This window comes from Ovis aries, chromosome 16, assembly GCF_016772045.2.
Source record: "Ovis aries strain OAR_USU_Benz2616 breed Rambouillet chromosome 16, ARS-UI_Ramb_v3.0, whole genome shotgun sequence".
Taxonomy (NCBI): domain Eukaryota; kingdom Metazoa; phylum Chordata; class Mammalia; order Artiodactyla; family Bovidae; genus Ovis; species Ovis aries.
This window is the reverse complement of record NC_056069.1, coordinates 163,536-181,470: the sequence shown is the minus strand read 5'-3', so window position 1 is coordinate 181,470 and position 17,935 is coordinate 163,536. Positions and strand designations below refer to the sequence as shown.

Below are 17,935 nucleotides of genomic sequence, written 5' to 3'. Positions count from 1 at the left end.
TCAAATGAGTCAATCCTAAAGGAAATCAACCCTGAATATTCACTGGAAGGACTGATGCTGCAGCTGAAGCTCCAAAACTCTGGCCACCTGATACAAAGAGCCAACTCCTTGGGAAAGACCCTGATGCTGGGAAAGATTGGAGGCAGGAGGAGAAGGGAGGCAAGAGAGGATGAGATGGTTGGATGGCATCACCAGCTCAATGGACATGAGTCTGAGCAAACTCTGGGAGATAGTGAAGGACAGGGAAGCCTGGTGTACTTCAGCCCATGGAGTTGCAAAGAGTTGGACACAACTTAGTGACTGAACAAGAGCAGTCATGGTTAGGACTCAACATTTCCAATACAAGGGATGCGAGTTCCGTCTCTGGTGGGAGAATTGAGATCCCACATGCCATGAGGCCACAAAAATGAAGGCAGACATATACACTACTGGGTGTATTGTATATTTTCCCCAGTGTATTTTTCCCAATAAACCCAAATCTATCCATATGTAAATTCTTGGCCTTGTCCATTGTACTCTTCTACTTCTTAAATACGGTAGCAAGCTAGAGCCCTTGTTAGCTAGATGTCAGAAAGTTAACAGAGGAAGAAGGAGGTCACAAGGGACAAAATGGAGTAGTTCAGATTGCACGGTGATTTTATAAATACTTCTTTCTGACCAATATGGTATGTTCTTAGCTAAGAGGGATTCTGATTTTTTTCCCCTTGGTCCAGTGAAAATCAAACAGAGTTAAACAGACCTGGGTCTGATTCCCTCTTGCACCACCTACTGTCTGTATAACTCTGGGCAAAGCATGTAACTTCAGTGAGCCTCATTTCCTTCATCTGTAAAATAAGCTAAAACCCACCACCTTACCATATTGTTATGAATTTTAATTGAGCAAACCTGTTAAGTGCCTGACATATAAAACACTCCCAGTAAATGTTACTCTCCCCCTAGTCCCTGCCCCAGTGTACTAAAGAGGATTGTATGGAATGAGTGTTTTTAGTATTCTGAAGATTGTATGCTTCATTTCTTCTGCAGGTATAGTTTTTCTTACAGAAGAATATCCAGTTATTTCATGATGGAATTTGCACCTCCAAAAAACACAAATGGTCCCAAAATGCAGACAAAGATGAGTACCTGGACACCCCTAAACCATCAGCTTTTGAATGACCAGGTGAGTAATAAGAACTATTTTATTAGTTGAAATCATGCTTTAAAGGAAAAAAAAGCATTAAAATTTTGGTAATCAAAACATGAACAGGAATTGCTTAGGACTGTATAGTGGATAAAAAAAAAACAAAATGAAGGATTTCTTCAAAAATTTTAGTTGAAAAAAACTGAAATAAATTTAGAACAAAAATAAAGAAAACTTTAATTGAGCCCCAGTTACATGGCCAGAGTTGGCAAGAGATACAGAGTACCTGCTTAGAAAGAAAGATCTTAGGGACTTCCCTGGTGGTTCAGTGCTAAGACTTTTGGCTCCCAGGGCTGGGGCCCAGGTTCTATCACTGGCCAGGGAATTCAGTCCCACATACTGCAACTGAAGACCTTGTGTGCTGCAACTAAGACCCAGCACAGCCAAATAAATTAATAAATATTTTTAAAAAGATTTAGGAGATGAGAAGGCAGACTGTCTACCAGCTCCCCTTCACCTCTATATCCAACTGGTTTTCAGGCTCTGTGAGTCTTCCTCCGAGGTCTCTTCATCCAGACCCCTCTTCTCCTTTGACTTGTGCACATCGGCTCCACATTCTCAGTTCACACACTCAACCCCCTTCACCTGGTACATTGCAGTAACCCCTCAGCTGGTTTCACTGTCTCTAATCCGTCCTCTATTCTGGTCCCAGAACGATCTTTGTAAAATACCAAGGTAATCCTATGAAGCAAAAGCGATAACAGACTGCTCCAAAGGATAAATTCCACCCTACCCACCGTGCGGAGCACTGAGGACCCTTCATGTGTGTTAGTCACTGAGTCGTGTCAGACTTATGGACTATAGCCGGCCAGGCTCCTCTGTCTGTGGGATTCTCCAGGCAAGAATACTGGAGTAGGTGGCCGTGACCTCCTCCAAGGGATCTTCATGACCCACGGATCAAACCCAGTGTCCTTTATATCATCTGCATTAGCAGGTGAGTTTTCTTTTTTAAATTTATTTGGTTGCAATTTTTGTTGAAGCATGTGAACCCTTAGTTGCAGCATGTGGGATCTAGTTCCCTGCCCAGAAATCAAACCCAGGCCCCCTGCATTGGGAGCATGGAGTCTTAGCCCTGGACCACCAGGGAAGTCCTAGCAGGTGAGTTCTTTAACACTGGCTCCACCTGGGAAGCCTGAATAGCTTTTGTCAAATTTTATGAGAATTTCTAGGGAATTCCCTGGTGGCCCAGTGGCTCAGGGTCTGTGCTCCCAATGCAGGGGGCCTGGGTTCCCTCTGTGTTCAGGAAACTAGATCCTACATGCGGCAAGAGTTTGCATGCTGTAGCTAAAGAGCCCACAGGGCACAACTAAGACCCAGTGCAGTCAAATCAATACAAATGCTTTAAAATTTCATGTACTTTCTAGATGAGCAATGATAAGAGAAACAACAATTTCTATTAGGAATGATATTTATTTTGTTGCTCAGAACTCCCATTTTATCCCCCCCCCCATTTTTATTTTGATTTAGTTAGGTTCTAGTTTGGAGTAAAAGTATTTTCAAAAATCTTAGCCTGCCATATGTAAAATAGATAGGCAATGGGAATTTGCTGCATGGCTCAGGAAACTCACACAGGGGCACTGTATCAACCTAGAGGGGTGGGGTGGGGAGGGAGAGGGGAGGGAGGTTCAAAAGGGAGGGGATATATGCATACCTATGGCTGATTCATGTTGAGGTTTGACAGAAAAACAAAATTCTGTAAAGCAAAATCCTTCAATAAAAAGATAATTAAAATTAAAAAACTGTCAAATCACCATGTTGTACACCTGAAACTAACATTATATTATATATCAATTATAATTCAATAAAAATTAAATATAATACAAATTAAAAAAATCTTGGCCCGTGTATATACCCATATGTATGTGAATGAATGTATCAGTGCTTGGACACACACATGGAATTTGCATATGCATACAGCAAACTGTTAATAGTGTGTGCACATGTGCTCTGTCTGGTCCGACTCTTTGCAGCTCCACAGACTGTAGCCCTCCAGGCTCCTCTGTCCATGGAATTTTCCAGGCAAGAATATTAGAGTGGGTTGCCATGCCGTCCTCCAGGGAATCTTCCCATCCCAGGGATTAAACCCACGTCTCTTTATGTCTCCTGCATTGGCAGGTGGGTTCTTTACCGGTTGAGCCACCAGAGAAGCCCAACTGTCAATAGTGGTTTCCCCTGAAAAGTTGGGCGACATGGAAGAGTGGGAGGGAAGTCTGTTGGAAGAGAGAGTTTTTGTTTTTTACCATATACAGTGCAATGATATCTAAGAATTTAAAAAACAAATATAAGTAAAAGCGACCAAAGAACAATAATGCTGAGAATTGAAAAACACAGGTTCCAGATCAGCTATACTAAATAATCTCCTGCTTGACATCAGTGAGTCTCTTATGCCTCTGATCTTTGCTACCTGCCTTTGGAAATTGAGTGGCTTGGATCAGATGACCTCAAAGGCCCCTTCCAGGTCTAACATTCTGACACTGTGAAAGGGGTTCAAAATAGATACCTAAGTTTAGAGCTGGGCTGACCGTGTCCATACGATAACTTCAAGGGCTTTTCTACACTTCTACAACAGAGCATTTGCCAATGATCAGCATAATTTTGAGGTCCTCTTTTTTTGTTTTGGCCACACTGCACAGCATATGGGATTTTAGTTTGCTGGCCAGGGATAGAACCCAGGCACCCTGCATTGCAAGCGCAGAGTCTTAAACACTGTACCACTAGGGAAGTCCCTGTTTTTTGTTTTTTTTTTTTTTTTTAAATTTTGCCTTTTTTCTATTCTGTAGTAAAATGAAAAATATGAAACTGTTTCAGTCTAAAATAAACCTCATAGGAGTTTAACTTCACAAGAGGCTTTAAGCAGAGATTGAATTCAAATGTAGATACCAAAATTATAGCATCCTCAGATTACAAGATAATTCAGGCCTTGTGAAAATGTTGAGAGGAGGAATGTTTTGTAAGTATGTATTTCTTTGCTGTCTAGTGTAGGGTTTTTTCCCCATCTAGTGTTTTAATTGAAAGTGATCAACATTTCTTTTCTTTTCTTTTTTTTTAACTATGGTTCACACATGTAGTTCAGTACACATGTAGTTAAAGGGGTGTTCTGAGAAAAAGCACCTAACCACCATCCATCGGTCATCATTTAGGAGCCCCAAAATGTCTTACTCCTCCATGGTAATGATGTCACCTGGTGAAATATGCAACCACAGTGTCAACAGACTAAAATAACGACCATGGGATTTTGACTTAACAGCAGGCTCTGAGTAAACTGTGATGTAAACAAACGGCAGCATTCTGCAAGGAAAGACGATTCTCTCTGATGTTTTCCACTTGAAGTGATACCGTTTCCGGCTCTTTTTTAAGTTTAACTGAAGTATGGCCGATTTACAATGTTGTGTTAGTTTCAAGTGTACAGCAGAGGGGTTCAGTTATACATGTCTATTCCTTTTCAGAGTCTTTCCCTTATGGGTGATTACACAATACTGAGTAGCGTATGTACTATAAGTAGGTCCTTGTTGGTTATTTACTTTATATATAACAGTGTGTATATGTTAATCCCAAACTCCCAATTTATCCTCTTCCAGCTTTTTAAGATCAAAAATCTGATTGCAAATCCTTGGAATGAAGACTTGCTCCCAACCAGAGACTATAAGATTCTGAGTCTGCCTAAGGGCCTGACAGTTAAATAATTTGTTCCAAATTATACTTCTTGTCAAGGGTAGAGTCAGAACCAGATCTGAGTTTATCTAGTGTTTCTCTTTCTGCCCCTCATGCCTATCAGTTCCTACCTGACTCTAATCGCCTTTTGGTGAAGAACTGGATTTGCTTGGACTCTGCTTAGACTTGGTCATTGGCCCTCTAAAGACCCTATCTCCTACCTTCTTCATTTTATTTTATTATCAATGACTGACTTTATTTATCATTTATTTATTTAAATATTTATTTTCTTTATCTATTTGGCTGCACTGGGTCTTCGTTACAGCATGCAGGGTCTCTAGATGCGGCGTGTGGGATCTTTTTAGCTGCAGCGTGTGGAATCCAGTTCCCTGACCAGAGATGGAACTCGGGCCCCGTACATAGGGAGTGTGGAGTCTCAGCCACTAGACCACCAGGGAAGTCCCCCTGCCACTTTCTCACTGACTCTCCACAGCCCTTCAGGTCAGTGCCCTTTTCTTTCTGATGCCTTCTGTTGTCATTGGACATCACGATGGTCCTCCCAACCTCCTTTTCAAAGGAGTTTGTCATCCTGGGACTTAATTGTTTTTTTTCCCACTGTCAGGTCAAACCATGGGCAGCAATTCATCGAGAATGTAGGGCTTGAGGTCAGAATAGGGAAGATCAAGGTTGGGGGTCAGAATAGAAAGACCATGGTTCTAGCAGGGTTTCCAAGGTGTAGTGATGAAAAATCTGCCTGTCAATGCAGGACATGCAAGAGACGTGGGTTTGATCCCTGGGCCAGGAAGATTCCTGTAGAGTAGGAAATGGCAACCCAGTCCAGTATTCTTGCCTGAGAAATCCTATGGATAGAGGAGCCTGGCAGGCTACAGTCCAGGGGGTCTCCAAGACTTGGACATGACTAAGCATGCTTGTACCACATGGCTTTTTAGTGAGGAACCAATTATATTATTCAGTTAAACATAGTCTGGAACCAGTGATTTTTCTTTAAAATCTATAAAGGTAACCCTTTGGGCCTCTGCTTATCCTCTCTAAAACAGAAAAAGTGAACAAAAAGATCCTAAGATTCCTTTTAGCCCTAAAATCCTATGACACCTGAATCTCTTGTTGTTGTTCAGTCAGCAGGTGTTTTGTTGAGAGCTTCCCCTGGAACCTGTGGATCATATAAGGGGAAGTAGCTGTAATCTACCTGGGAAGAGAAAATGAACAGAATCACCTGGTGGGCAATAGCAACTCCCAGAAAGGCCAGGTGGAGCATGGGCTGCAAGTGGAGGAGGAATTGGGAAGAGTGAGACCAGTGGGAGCCAGAGAATTGCTGGTGCCCGAGACTTAGGAGGGGAATTAGATGCTTGATAGGACTTTGTTAGACACAAGAGAAGGGTTCAGGAAATGTGTGAATCCTGATTTTTCTCTTTGTTTTGTTATTCTTTATTTTTCCTTGGCTGCACTGAGTCTTCGCTGGTGCATGAGGGCTTTCTTTGGTTGCAGCGAGTGGGGGCTACTCTCTAGCTGCAGTACATGGACTCTAGGCCGTGCGGGATCAATAGTTGTGGATCACTGGCTTAGCTGTCCTGAGGCATGTGGAATCTTCTCCGACCAGGAATGGAACCTGTATGTCCTGCATTGGCAGGCAGATTCTTAACCCCTGGACCACCATGAAAGCCCTGAATCCTAATTTTTCAGTTTTCTGAAAAATTCTATAGGTTTTAAATTTTATTTTATAGGCTCTCTTCTGTTTTCTTTTTCTTTGTTTGCTTGTTTTGACCACTCCATTGGCTTGTGGGACCTTAATTGCCCAACCAGGGATTGAACCCTTGCTTTCTGCAGTGGAAACACAGAGTCTTAACCACTGGACCACCAGGGAAATCCCCTTCTATTGTCATCTAAAAATTCTGAGATTATCTGTCACTGTTATTTGAGGGTCTTAGTGGCCCAGGGGGCAGTTAATTAGGAGGGAGGAGAAAATAGTATTCTTTTTCTTCTTCTCTAAAGTATAAAAAGTGTCTACTTGTGATATATGATATTCCCTGGTTAGTAGCAAAGATGGCATATTACAGGCCTTGAGGTTGTTGTTGAATCAATTATTTCAGTCTCCATTTTGCCTGCTCTTTGATAGCAGAACTTGAGAGTCTAAAAAAAGGAAGGAAAACAGATCTGTTGGAAGCATGAAACCAGCTCCTCATCCTCCTCCACAAAAAGGAAGAAATAGCCCTGAGCTAGTTTCTAAATAGGAATGTTCTGACAGTGCGAGAGAATTTAGAAAGTGCCAGGAGGACGGGAAAACATGGAGCCCGGTTTTGAAAGCCGATAGAGCGCAGGGTGGGCGCCAGAGAGACAGTCACACCTGTTACCTGCTGTCTCTTGCTTCCTGGCTCCAGCTTGCCCTCCTCTGCCAAACCCTCTCACTCAAGTGGTCCCTTCCTCACCCATTCAGATAGATACACAAATGACTGAAGCTCAGGAAAACACCTCTCCACTAATATGTAAATACACTCACATGGTAGCGATACATCCAAAGGATATTCATTTGTCACAAGCATATTTGTTCCTTCCAGCAAGCTTGAGCACCTGTAATATGCCACATACAGCACTCTGCAGTGGAGAAGTCAAGGTGAATAAGATATAGTTTCTGTCCTCAGTGGTATATAACAACAAACCTATACAGATAAACACTGAACTATAAGCCCAGAGGCGCACATATGCAAACATATATGTAATGTACACCCACTGGTATGTGAACTCATGAAATAAAAAAACAGAGCTACTCACTCATAAATTTCACAAGTTCTAATACTAGTAATGCTGAAATATTTGGAGGGAGGTTGTCCATTTTCCTATTTTTCCTTTGTCAGTTTTGTCATCGCCTTTCATATTCCAAAAATGATTTCACTTTATAGTTCCATTCTTTTCTTATTTCTTGCCTTTAAAAATTATTTATTCTCTAAGATGAATGGTCTCACATGGAGAAACTGAGAAAAAGGAAAGTTTGCCCAAGTTATAAATAAAGCTACCCTTTCAGGTACAAAATCTGTCTCTTTTACTCAGTTGATAAAACGGAAAAGACTGGCAATATTTAGTGATTGATTCTTTAATGATGTCTTTTTAAAAATTTATTTATTTTATTTTTGACTGTGCTCGGTTTTCATTGCTGTGCACAGGCTGGCTTTGGTTTTGGCAAGCAGGGGCCACTCTCCGGCTGCAGTGAGCAGGCTTCTCATTACGGTGGCTTCTCTTGTTGGGGAGCAGGGGCTCCAGGGCAGGCAGGCTTCAGTACTTGTAGCACTTGTGCTTAGTTGCACCTAGGCATGTGGAATCGTTTGGAACCAAGGATTGAGCCAATGTCCCCTGCATTGGCAGGCAGATACTTAACCACTGGCCCATTGGGGAAGTCCTAATGATGTCTTTTTAATGGGTATTTTGAACCACAAAATATGAAATCATTCAATCTTTTTTTTAAAATTATAGGTAGCATATTCAAAAGCAGGGACATTACTTTGCCGACTAAGGTCCGTCTAGTTAAGGCTATGGTTTTTCCTGTGGTCATGTATGGATGTGAGAGTTGGACTGTGAGGAAGGCTGAGTGCCGAAGAATTGATGCTTTTGAACTGCGGTGTTGGAGAAGACTCTTGAGAGTCCCTTGGACTGCAAGGAGATCCAACCAGTCCATTCAGAAAGAGATCAGCCCTGGGATTTCTTTGGAGGGAATGATGCTGAAGCTGAAGCTCCAGTACTTTGGCCACCTCATGCGAAGAATTGACTCATTGGAAAAGACTCTGATGCTGGGAGGGATTGGGGGCAGGAGGAGAAGGGGACGACCGAGGATGAGATGGCTGGATGGTATCACGGACTCGATGGACGTGAGTCTGAGTGAACTCCGGGAGATGGTAATGAACAGGGAGGCCTGGCATGCTGCGATTCATGGGGTCACAAAGAGTCGGACACGACTGAGAGACTGAACTGAACTGAACTGAACTGATAGGTATTTGAAGAAAGAAGAGCTCTGCTTGAAAATGGGTAACTATTTAAAGTATACTTGATTCTAAGTCAGAAAGAGAAAGACAAACACCATATGAATATCACTTATATGTGGAATCTAAACTGTGGCACCAGTGAACCTACCCTCAAAACAGAAACAGACTCACAGACGTAGAGATCAGACTTGTGGTTGCCAAGCGGGAGGAGAGGAGGGATCAGGACAGACCGGGAGTTTGGGGTTGGTAGATGCAAGCTGTTACATTTAGAATGGCTAAGCAACAAGGTCCTACTGTATAGTACAGGGAACTATATCTAGTATCCTGGAATAAATCATAATGAAAAAGAACAGTAACAAAGGAATGTATATAAATCTATATATCCATATTTAAATTACTTTCACACTTTCTCAAAGGAAACAGTCTCAATGACCGTTGTCCATGATCAAAGTACAGTAAGTCCACTCTTTATGAATGAGTTCTGTTCCAAAAGCGAATCCATAGGTCCAATTTGATCATAAATCCAACACAGTCAGCCTCGGTACCCAACTAACACAACTGGCTACACCCCGCTGTTTGTAAGCTTGCTTCCAGACATCCTGGGCTTGAAATGAAAAAACTGCTCTACTGTACTGTAAAGTACACAAAAGCACAGCCACCTGTAGAGGATGGACACACGTGACCGTGCATGCCAGACACATGAACTAATGTGATTGGACATGCGAACACACATTCGCATCTTTGAAAGTTCGAAACTCAAATGTTTGTATGAGGGGACTTACTCTATCCATCTCTGGCTGATGTGTATTACTCATCAAATTCTTCTGCAGTCTCATTGAGAGTCTCTTCCACCCAAGAGAACTGGAAACGTGGTCATACAAAAATGTGTACACTAATGTTCACAGTGGCATTATTCATAATTGTCAAAAATGTAAACACCCAAACGTCCATTTGGTGAGAAATGGGTAAACAAAATGGGGTCTAGCCAAACAATGGAATAGTATTCAGGCTTAAAATGAAAGGCAGTTCTGTTTCAAGCTACTCACATGAATGAACTTTGAAGACATTGTGCTATGTGAAAGAAACCACACACAAAAGGACCAATATGGTTTGATTCCACTTTTATGAAGTTCTTAGAATAGGCAAATTCACAGAGAAAGAAAGTAAAATAGAGGTTACGAAGAAATAGGGACGTTATTTAGTGGGTAGAGTTTCAGCTTGAGTTTTAAAAACAGTTCTGCAGATGCATGGTGGGCATGTTGCACAACAATGTGAGTGCATCGTGTCACTGGATTGTACACTTAAAAATGGTTAAATTTTAAAAAGCACGGGCAAGAAAAAAGAATGAAGTGCTGATATATGCTACAACATAGATAAACTTTGTTTTTTTTTTTTTGTTTTTTTTTTCTTTTTCTTTTTTTTTTTAATTTTAGTTTTTTATTTTTTAAATTTTAAAATCTTTAATTCTTACATGCATTCCCAAACATGAACCCCCCTCCCACCTCCCTCCCCATAACAACTTTCCGGGTCATCCCCATGCACCAGCCCCAAGCATGCTGCATCCTGCGTCAGACATAGACTGGCGATTCAATTCACATGATAGTATACATGTTAGAATGGCATTCTCCCAAATCATCCCACCCTCTCCCTCTCCCTCTGAGTCCAAAAGTCCGTTATACACATCTGTGTCTCTTTCCCTGTCTTGCATACAGGGTCGTCATTGCCATCTTCCTAAATTCCATATATATGTGTTAGTATACTGTATTGGTGTTTTTCTTTCTGGCTTACTTCACTCTGTATAATCGGCTCCAGTTTCATCCATCTCATCAGAACTGATTCAAATGAATTCTTTTTAACGGCTGAGTAATACTCCATTGTGTATATGTACCACAGCTTTCTTATCCATTCATCTGCTGATGGACATCTAGGTTGTTTCCATGTCCTGGCTATTATAAACAGTGCTGCGATGAACATTGGGGTACATGTGTCTCTTTCAATTCTGGTTTCCTCGGTGTGTATGCCCAGAAGTGGGATTGCTGGGTCATAAGGTAGTTCTATTTGCAATTTTTAAGGAATCTCCACACCGTTCTCCATAGTGGCTGTACTAGTTTGCATTCCCACCAACAGTGTAGGAGGGTTCCCTTTTCTCCACACCCTCTCCAGCATTTATTGCTTGCAGATTTTTGGATCGCAGCCATTCTGACTGGTGTGAAGTGGTACCTCATTGTGGTTTTGATTTGCATTTCTCTAATAATGAGTGATGTTGAGCATCTTTTCATGTGTTTGTTAGCCATCCATATGTCTTCTTTGGAGAAATGTCTATTTAGTTCTTTGGCCCATTTTTTGATTGGGTCGTTTATTTTTCTGGAGTTGAGCTGCATAAGTTGCTTGCATATTTTTGAGATTAGTTGTTTGTCAGTTGCTTCATTTGCTATTATTTTCTCCCATTCAGAAGGCTGTCTTTTCACCTTGCTTATAGTTTCCTTTGTTGTGCAGAAGCTTTTAATTTTAATTAGATCCCATTTGTTTATTTTTGCTTTTATTTCCAGTATTCTGGGAGGTGGATCATAGAGGATCCTGCTGTGATTTATGTCTGAGAGTGTTTTGCCTATGTTCTCCTCTAGGATTTTTATAGTTTCTGATCTTACATTTAGATCTTTAATCCATTTTGAGTTTATTTTTGTGTGCGGTGTTAGAAAGTGATCTAGTTTCATTCTTTTACAAGTGGTTGACCAGTTTTCCCAGCACCACTTGTTAAAGAGATTGTCTTTACTCCATTGTATATTCTTGCCTCCTTTGTCAAAGATAAGGTGTTCATATGTGTGTGGATTTATCTCTGGGCTTTCTATTTTGTTCCATTGATCTATATGTCTGTCTTTGTGCCAGTACCATACTGTCTTGATGACTAAATGAGTATACTACCCAAAGCAATTTACAAATTCAATGCAATCCCTATCAAGCTACCAGGCACATTTTTCACAGAACTAGAACAAATAATTTCAAGATTTGTATGGAAATACAAAAAACCTCGAATAGCCAAAGCAATCTTGAGAAAGAAGAATGGAACTGGAGGAATCAACTTGCCTGACTTCAGGCTCTACTACAAAGCCACAGTCATCAAGACAGTATGGTACTGGCACATAGATAAACTTTGAACACAGCATGCTAAGTAAACGAAACCAGACACCGAGGCCATCTAGTATATGATTCCATGAGATGGCTGGATGGCATCACTGACTCGATGGACGCGAGTCTGAGTGAACTCCGGGAGGTGGTGATGGACAGGGAGGCCTGGCGTGCTGCGATTCATGGGGTCGCAAAGAGTCGGACACGACTGAGCGACTGAACTGAACTGATATGAAATATTCAAAATAGACAGATCCATACAGACAGAAAATAGATGACTGGTTTCTAGGGGCCAGGGAGCAGATGAGGAGTGACTGACTGTAATGGGTATGGAATTTATTTTGGGAGGTAATGAAAACATTCTGAAATTAGACAGCAGTGCTGGCTTTATAGCCTTGTGAATATACGAAAATGCTGGGTGGTGTGGTGTATGAATTGTACCTTAATTAAAAAAAACAAATCAGGATCCCTTTAAAAAATATGCTTTGATTTCTTTAACTCTAGATGTATATAATGAACTTGAAATTGTCCATCTTTAAAGCATACAGTCAAAGCCTTCTTCCCTTTTAAGGGAGCATCTTTGCCCCAGAGTATGGCCGGAGACAGAATATCCTACCCTGTGAGTTACTGAGATTCATTTTCCCGTATGTCTTAGTCCATCCCAGGTGCTATAACGAAACACTGGTCGGGGCCGGGGCTTATAAACAGCAGAAAATTTATTCTCATAGTTTTAGAGGCTGGAAAGTCCAAGATCAAGGTGCTAGCAGACTCAGTGTCTGGTGGGAACCTGCTTTCTGGCTCAGAGACTCTCCGTGTGTCTTCACTTGACAAAAGGGCTAACAGGTCATTCTGTAGTCTCTTTAATAAAGGACACTAAACTCATTCAGGAGGGCTTCCCTGGTGGCTCAGTGGTGAAGAATCTGCCTGCCTATCAGGAAACGCTGGTTTGCTCTCTGGGTCAGGGAAGATCCCTGCAGTAGGAAGTGGCAACCCACTCCAGTATCCTTGCCTGGAAAATCCCTACAATCCATGGGGTTGCAAAGAGTCGGACACAACTGAGTGACTGAGCATGGATGCTTGCAATCCCATATATGAATGCTCTTCCTCATGACCTAATCCTCTCAAAGGCCCCACCCACCTCCCTGGGTCATTACCACAGGGTTAGGGTTTCAATTTAGGAATTAGGGGTGACATAAACATTCAATCCATCATAAAGCTCTGTATCTTGCTGTTCTTGTTTGTCTGATTTAGTCACCACTTCTTTTCTGTGCTGGTCTACAAGCTCCAGTCTAAAGATATTTACTAACCTAAAGAAGGAAAAATAAGTCATGTACACAATGTTTCTGGAAGACTTTACATATCCCCTGGAGAAAGAAATGGCAACCCATTCCAGTATTCTTGCCTGGAAAACCCCATGGACAGAGGAGCCTGGCAGGTTACAGTCGTGGGGTCGCAAAGAGTTGGACATGACTGATCGACTTCACTTTACTTTTACTTTTATAAGAAAAGGGGCAATATTGATTCCCTTCAGACAGGAAAACTGTCTAAAGGGTGGAAGAGACTCTTACCTGGAGAGCCTTTTGTGTCTTTTCAATTTTTAATCATGTGAATGTTTTTAATCATGTGAAGGTAATATCTATTCAAAATAATAGTAAAATTTTATAAAATAAATTCACTAAAAATGGCAAAATGAGAAATACCTGAAATTTAAAATCTAGCTAAGTTTTTCTCATATTGTATTTGTTTTTAAACTAACTTTGTTACCAACAACTTAAAAAAGAGACTTATAAAAAAAGCAAATAGATAAAATGAAAAGGGACATATTTAAAATGACTACATTTGCATTTTCATTCTACTTACTATGAATGGAAATCCCTAAGTTAATATAACCAGGGCTAATATTCAGGCAGAATTCATTGGTATGGCTGACCAGCCTCTGCCTATTTTGATTGGTTGGTAGCATTGCCAGTTGTTAAACATTTTTAATATCACCCTGGATAAAATTCAAGGTCTTCAAACTTTTAAAAAGATCTTGTTAATTCTTTTCTTTTATCATAACTAATAGAAGCATATATTTCAAAGGTCACTGATATTTGCAAAGATCACTAATTATCTCTCTACTCCAGTCAGCCAAACTATAGGGTCAGGCATGGTTTTACCATTCTCTGTGTTGTGCATTGCTTGATGCTATCAGGCATTTAATAAATATTTTCTAAATGAATAAATGATACTCTCTGGTTTTTCTCTTTTGCCCAACAACAAACTTATTCCATAAATTCAGTAGATCATATGGTAATCTTTATACCTCCATGAAAGCCACAGGAATTAAGTTTGAAGGGGATATTTCCAGTTTATTTTTATTCAGTTTTCTCTCTCCATTTTAGGTTTTAGGCTTTATTTGTCTGTGTGTTTTATGAACAACATAACAGATTGATAGCATAAGGAATGCATTTTCAATAAAAAAAAGAAAGGAGAGAAGTAAGCATACAGATTTTAAAAAAATTTTCCTTTATTCATGGCTGTGCTGAGTCTTCCTCGCTGCACAGGCTTTTCTCTAGTTGTGGTGTGCAAGCTTCTCATGGCCATGGCTTCTCTTGTTGCAGAGACTGGGCTCTAGAGCCTTCTCATTTAAGTTGTGGTGCATGGGATCAACACAGGCTCAGTAGTTGTGGCACATGGGCTTAGTTGCTCCGCTGCATGTAGGATCTTCCCAATTCAGGGATCAAACCCATGTTACCTGTATTGGCAGGTAGATTCTTTACCACTGAGCCACCAGGGAAGCCCAAGGATACTGATTTTTAAACTTAGCATTACTTGGGATTTTCATTGTAGGAGTCAAGTATTGGCTTTAAAGCTCAATCTCATATTAGAAGTAAAGTCACTTTTAAAAACAATCTGGATAGCAAGGGGCAAGATGTAATGTGAAACCTATTCAATGATAGACAATCCAAAAAGTATTTTATATTTAGCCATGTGTGCATGCTCAGTCGTGTCTGACTCTTTTTGACCCCATGAACTGTAGCCCGCCAAGTTCCTCTGTCCATGGGATTTTCCAAGCAAGAATATTGGAGTGGGTTGCCATTTCCTTCCCCAGGGGATCTTCCCAATCCAGGGATCAAACCCAGGTCTCTTGCATTGCAGACAGATTCTTTACCAGCTGAGCCACCAGTGAAGCCCAGGATAATATAGCCAAAAAGCAAAACAAAAACAAAAACAGCCTCTTCCTTCATCTTGACCTCACTGCCTGAGAACTTTCCTTTCCTTGCCATTTGGTGTGAGGTGAGTGGCGCTGATGCCCTAGCAATGGTCCTCACATCTTGAAAGTGCAGCAAGAATCCTTGGGACAACTAGGGATTTTCACAATCCTATTGAAAATCCTACTGAAAATGGGATTTTCACAATCCTATTGTCAAGAAATCCTGAAAGGCATTAAAAGTAACTATAAAATATAATTATGATATGATATAAGATAGTATTGTTGCTGTTTAGTCACTAAGTCGTGTCAGAGTCTTTTGCAACCCTGTGGACTGTAAACCCACCAGGCTCCCCTGTCCATGTGATTTCCCAAGCAAGAATACTGGAGCCAGTTGCCATTTCCTTCTTCAAGGGATCTTCCTGACCCAGGGATTGACCCCCTGTGTCCTGCTTGGCAGGCATATTCTTTTCCACTGAGTCGCCAGTGATGGTCATATAAGATAGTATAGCATAAATTAATGTAGCACAATGTCGTATACTAATTATATGATATTAATATTAAAAAGGAACTAACTGTAAAATGAGGTATCATACATGGGACTAGGATAAGAAAACAGTCCTAGCTGCTCCCCGCCTCACACATTAGATCCCTGGCTGTGATGGTATGGCTCTTTTTTCTTGAAGAGCTGAAGCAAGAGATGTGGGACAGATACATATATACTATTTTATATATATATATATATATACACACACATATATATATATGTAATAGATTTAAAAAAAAACCCAGGAACCTACTGTATAGCACAAGGAACTATATCTAATATCTTATTATAACCCACAGTGGAAAAGAATCTAAAACAGAATATATGTGTGTGTGTGTTTGTGTGTGTGTGTGTGTGTGTATACATATACAAATCACTATGCTAGATATCAAAAACACTGTAAAATAACAATGCTTCAATTTAAAAAGAAATTGAAAAGAGAAAGATACTGGGCGATTACCAAATTCATGTACAGTTAATTCTTCCATGGATTATCTACTTTTTGGATTATTCCCAGCACCTTTTAAATTCCAAGGGGATTTTCCCCAGCTGTTAAACATTCTTCTCAGTCATCTACCCACCTTCACCTGGTAGAAGTTCAAGGGATGCAAATTCATTTTCTATTAGACTAAATAAACACAGTTAGAAAGGAGAAACCCCCAAGGCAAAGAACACCTATCAAAGCCAAATATAAATTATCTTTGACTGCTATAATTAGGGAAATAAATGAGAAACCAATGTAATTATCTTTAATCTCTAGAGGAAAAGGATTGAATGTGTTCTTTTATAAATTTCTTCAGTACTTTATAAATTTTTTCAGTACTAACGTTCTTTTATAGTCATTCTGAATCACTGTTCTTCAATCTGTGCCTGTTCTCTCCTTCTATCATGTTCTCCATGACAATAATTGAGCTGACCTCAATCCTTGCAAATGTGCTTCCTGTCCTTGTTAATGTACAAACATGGTAACTGTATGCTTTGTAATTTAATTATTGTATATCTAACGATTTACCCCTCATGCTTATTTTTAACATCACTATGATATTTTATAACAGGGGTCCCCAACCTCTGGGCCACAGGCCCATTGGTTTCTCTCATCAGATCAGCAGGGGCATCACATTAGAAATAAAGTGCGCAATAAATGTAATGCTGTAGGTTTTCTAGTAGTCATGTATGGATGCGAGAGTTGAACCATAAAGAAGGCTGAGTGATGAAGAATTGATGCTTTTGAACTGTGGTGTTGGAGCAGACTCTTGAGAGTCCCTTGAACTGCAAGGAGATCAAACCAGTCCATCCTAAAGGAAGTCAGTCCTGAATATTCATTGGAAGGACTGATGCTGAAGCTGAAACTCCATACTTGGGCCACCAGATGTGAAGAGCTGACTCATTAGAAAAGACTGATGCTGGGAAAGATTAAAGGCAGGAGGAGAAGGGGACGACAGAGGGCCAGAGGGTAGGAGAACATCACTGACCCAGTGGCGGTGAGTGTGAGCCAGCTCCAGGAGATGGTGAAGGACAGGGAAGTCTGGTGTGCTGCAGCCCGTGGACTTGCAGAGTCGGACATGACTGAGCGACTGAACTACAGCAAAATGCAATGCACTTGAATCATCCCGAAGCCATCCCTCCCTGCCTGTACCCCAGTCCCTGGAAAAATTCTCTCCTATGAAACTGGTCCCTGGTGCCAAAAAGTTTGGGGACCACTGTTTATAATATTAGCTACCATGAGTACAATGAGTCATACACTCTTTTAGGAATTTTATACATATTTTCATTTATTTAATCTTTCCAGTAACTCTAAACTTAGACATAATTATTCAATCAATGTATAAAGGAAGAAATTAAGAGATTCTTAGTGAGACTCTGAATGGCCTCACTCCCAAAGCCCCCATGCATCCTTAATGCCATATTTTCTCTTATCATGTTGCTGAGGTGATTCACTATTATGAGGCATTTGGGGTTATTTCTGGTTTACTGTAGTGATAATTATATCCCATAAAAATTTCTTCCCTAGTCATCCTGGGTCCCCACGTAGCTCAGTTTCTATAAGTAGCACGTAGCACTGCCCAAAGTAATTTTAAAGATGAATACCAATTTTCATGTTGTCTCTCAAAGAAAAATCACAGGGGATGCAATTCAGAACTCATAACACTACTTACCAGATCCCCTTTCTTCATCCCCCAGTTCTCTCACACTCTATAACTGCTGGAAAGGCAGTTCCAGTCTGAACCACCACAAACTGCCTACATGCC

General features: G+C 40.7%; 1 pseudogene; it reads left to right on the top strand.

Moving 5' to 3' along the window:
* The first annotated feature begins 1,060 nt into the window (after positions 1-1,060).
* LOC101109598 (F-box only protein 16-like) overlaps positions 1,061-17,935 on the top strand; it is a 28,319-nt pseudogene continuing 11,444 nt past the window's right edge.